General features: G+C 39.6%; 1 protein-coding gene and 1 non-coding gene across 4 annotated transcripts in view; both read right to left on the bottom strand.

The window, feature by feature from the left end:
• slc8a2b (solute carrier family 8 member 2b) overlaps positions 1-4177 on the bottom strand; it is a 94740-nt gene that overhangs the window by 70838 nt on the left and 19725 nt on the right. The gene's annotated exons all lie outside the window — the stretch shown is intronic.
• Positions 1730-1802, bottom strand: trnav-aac (transfer RNA valine (anticodon AAC)). Its single transcript has one exon. It is a non-coding gene; the product is annotated as a tRNA-Val (tRNA).

Here is a 4177-nt window from a genome sequence, read left to right as displayed (position 1 = left end):
TAGCCCCTCCCCTTTTGTCATGTTGTCCTGCAGGAGAGGTGTGTGCGTTTTATTTTTCCATCTAAATACATTCAGTTTATTCATAGATCTATTAAGTTAATTTTTGTTATATACTTTTGTTTTGTGTAGGACTTGGAGCGGGCAGCCTTTAACACGATTGTTTTGTCTGTATTCTTGACAGAAATAAACCGAGAATCATCTTTTAAAAGACAAACTGCGTCACGGCCTGTTCACTCAATAACCAGCACAACGCAGAAAAGGATCACACATGGATGAGTTTCTCTAGATTCTGCTGAGACATCAGTCCTCTAATCCTGGAGATGTTCTTCAGGTGATAGAAGGCCGACTTTGTGACAGTCTTAATGTGGCCCTGAAGGTTCAGGTCAGAGTCCATCACTACTCCCAGGTTTCGGGCTGATCGCTGGTTTTAGTTGTAATAACTGAAGCTGTGCATTGATTCTAGTTCGTTCCTCTTTAGGTCCAAAGATAATAACTTCAGTTTGTTTCTGTTCAGCTGGAGAAAGTTTTGACACATCCACACATTTATCTAAATGAGAATGTGCTGTGTGTGTGTGTGTGTGTGTGTGTGTGTGTGTGTGCGTGTGTGTGTGTGTGTGTGTGTGAATGATGAGAGGTGAAGAGAGCCGCTGAGTGCCGTTCAGTGTCAGGCATGAAACAAAGAGCTGCGCGTGACGAGCCGCGAGGAAGCGAGGGATGACGGATGGAGGAGTGGAGGAGAAAACAAGTGAGCGCCTGAGAGGCCTGCGGGGAGGGGAGGAATGAAAGGAAAGCAGAAACACGCAGCGCTCTCAGAGGCTTCCCCACACAACGGCAGGTCGCCTCAACACGACTGGAAGAAAATACTGGAGAGAAAAAATGGTGGCACTTTATGAAAACTACCGTTTTCATTTAAATGTAAACAACGCCGATCAAATCTCACAAATTTTATACAAACATGAACTACAGATCCGATGATATTCATGGCGGTCTGAACGACCCAATACGTAGTTATCATGTGACGTCACAGGTCCGTGACCTTTGTAACTAACAGTTGCTATGGCAACAATAAACAAGCCACGCCTTAGAACAGGGGTGTCAAACTCAGTTTCACCGAGGGCCACTTCAGCATATTGGCCCCCCTCAACGGGCCACATTGACGGTACAGATCAGGAGGGCATCCCTGCTGAAACACCCCAGACAAAAGGTTGACTTCCCTCATTCAGTTCTGTAGAGGCTTATAATGAGTCAATGGTCCAGGTGTGTTAGAGAAGGAACCATCTAAAGCTGCAGATGGTAGCTCTGGAAAACTAGACTTGGGCACCTCTAGCATAAATGTATAAAAATACAATGTTAAAAATAAATTAAACACCACCTCATATTATTAAATAACTGATTTTATGTATTGAAGTTTAAATATTACATTTGAGTTTCCATGGATGTAAAAATTACTGCTCAGTTTAAAAATTACAATATTTAAATCAGTGTTTAAAGGTGAGCAAGCAAATAATAAAAACAAGTCACATGGGCAGACATTATAGACTTTATGCAAAGATGGCCTTGAGTTTGACACATGTGCATTACGCCATTGAACTGCCAATTGGTAATTGAAGTAAAGTAGCTTCGATTTCAAAGAAGCCGACATTGAAGTCGATTGGCAAATGAACCATCACCAAAGAGGAAGGCTCTTGTTGTCTCACTGCACCCCAAGAGATGCATAACATACAAAAACCATTTCTGTCTGGTTTTGAACCAGAGACCTTTTGCGTGTTAAGCAGACGTGATAACCACTACACTACAGGAACTGAACTTCTCTGCTTTGTTTCAGTTTGAGGTTCCAAAGTTGATGATGTGAGATGCAACGCATGAAAATTTCAACTGAGGTTTGCACTCAGATGCCTGGATTCTGAGTACAGACCATGACATCACAGAACCCTTGTTGAGCTTTAGTAAACACCTGTGATGAATAGAACATGCAAAATCTGTGTCTGTCTGGTTTCGAACCAGAGACCTTTGGCGTGTAAAGCAAACGTGATAACCACTACACTACAGAAACTCATGCTGTTTCCACTGTTCCTGGTAGATGATCCACATTTTGTTAGAGACTAACGTCAACGATGGGCATGGAACGATGTCAAATACTTAAACCACAGATCCTTTCAGAGAGCACAGTAACTTGGTGAACAAACTGCCAGACTTATGCTTGTGCCTAATTTCACATTACAGTCCATAAACTAAGCCTGGGATCAACAAATTGTATTGAAGATGTCATTAGCAGAGACAAATGGTTCTACAGAGACTTGGCTAAATGGCTATAAAATACAATCAACACTTGCTAATTAAAAATGGTTCAAAAATAATATCAACACTTCAAAATACAAAATCTCTGGAAAATAAAATATGTATGTTGTTTTGAAAAACATTAGAATATAAGCACTTTTATCAAATCTTCATTGTGGTAAGATCATGTAAGTTCTTCTTAAATCCATGGAAACTCAACAGTTTATAAGGTAGGTTAGCTCAGCAGGTTAGAGCACCGTGCTGGTAATGCTGAGGTCATCGGTTCAATCCCTGTATGGGGCAATTCATGTCTAAGGTCTTTCAGACAATCAACACTTCAAAATAAATAAGGGTTCAAAAATAAAATCACCACTTCACAATAAATAAGGTTTCAAAAATAAAATCACCACTTCAAAATAAATAAAGGTTCAAAAATAAAATCACCACTTCAAAATAAATAAGGGTTCAAAAATACAATCAACACTTTACAATAAATAAGGGTTCAAAAATAAAATCAATACTTAAAAATGGTTCAAAAATCAACACTTCAAAATAAAAAATGGTCCAAAAGTAAAATCAACACTTAAAAATTACAAATGGTTCAAAAATAAAATCAATGCTTACAAATAAAAATGGTTCCAAAATAAAATTTACAGTTCAAACTGTATAATGGTGTCTGTTCAGTCCATAAAGTAGGCCTGGGATCAAAACATTTATTGAAGATGTCATTAGCAGAGACAGAGTCTTGGCTAATACTTACAAATAAAAAATGGTTAGGAAGCACATTACAAACCTTTGGTTGAATTCAAGTCTCCATTACAGACCAGAGAAAACTAAAGAGAAATCAACGTTGTGTTAATCCATTTGAGGAGCCGGCAGTTTATCTTGAGGAAATAAATGACGATGCAAAAGTTAATTAGACTGTAACATGGCAGTCCGCTGCTCAACCATTGCGGACACGGCTCCGCCGCTGCGAAGACTGAGAAACCGCTGGAAGTAACTCATCCAGCGGATTTAACAAATGGAGCCTTCTTGGTGCACGTTACCCAGGAGAGCGTTGCTCTGGAGGAGCTGCAGACGTAACATCTGTCCGTTTCGGAGAAGCGAAACCATGCAAAAAAAATAAATAAATAATCCGGACCGCACAGGGTAAAACACTCACAGACAGAGTTCAGTTGATCTGGTGGGTTAGGCAGATCCAACTGACTGATGAATTAGCGCAGATTTTTCTGCAGATGGGAACCAGGAGGAAGTGCGTTCAGACCCCAGCGGGTGAAGTGATGCTAATTTAAGTGAAGTCGCTTAATTTTTTATAAGTTATTGGGGCCAGTCAGTGGTTTTTGTCAGTACGAGAAAATGTAGATACATTTATCTGCTTAATTTGTGATGGGATCTGGATTCACGGTGAATATTAACTAAACCGCATAAAATGCGACTAAATAGCCAATGTTAATATGATTGTGATTTCACGGATAAAAATAGTACATGACCGGTTTGTGTTTTTGTTTTTTTGTTTTTTTATGTTGTCGGTCAAGATAGCGGTTAACAAAAAAAGTCTACCGCGACCTGCCGATGTCTCAGTTTTATTCGCTGGGAAAATCAATAAGCAGCTTGAGGTGACTCTGCTGCTCTCTAGTGGCGAGAAGCCATAATGTTGGCTGGTAACAATCGGAATGCATTGTGGGAGATGTAGTTTGTAGTCAATTCATGCTCAAAACCTATTTTAAGTCAATCATCAGCCTATAAAATGCTGGGCGGGCCACATTTAATAACATATAATAACATATAATAACATAGCACATGTGATTTAAGAGGACCTGAATGTTGCCATGTTTGAGACCCGTGTCCAACAAAATGCTGCTGGACAGCAAATACTCCCAACCTTGAAAAATGACTTTAT

The sequence above is a fragment of the Poecilia formosa genome, unplaced genomic scaffold (assembly GCF_000485575.1).
Source record: "Poecilia formosa unplaced genomic scaffold, Poecilia_formosa-5.1.2 Scaffold48, whole genome shotgun sequence".
NCBI classification, from domain to species: Eukaryota; Metazoa; Chordata; class Actinopteri; order Cyprinodontiformes; family Poeciliidae; genus Poecilia; species Poecilia formosa.
The sequence above is the reverse complement of the archived record's forward strand: the minus strand, read 5'-3'. Positions and strand labels throughout refer to the sequence as shown.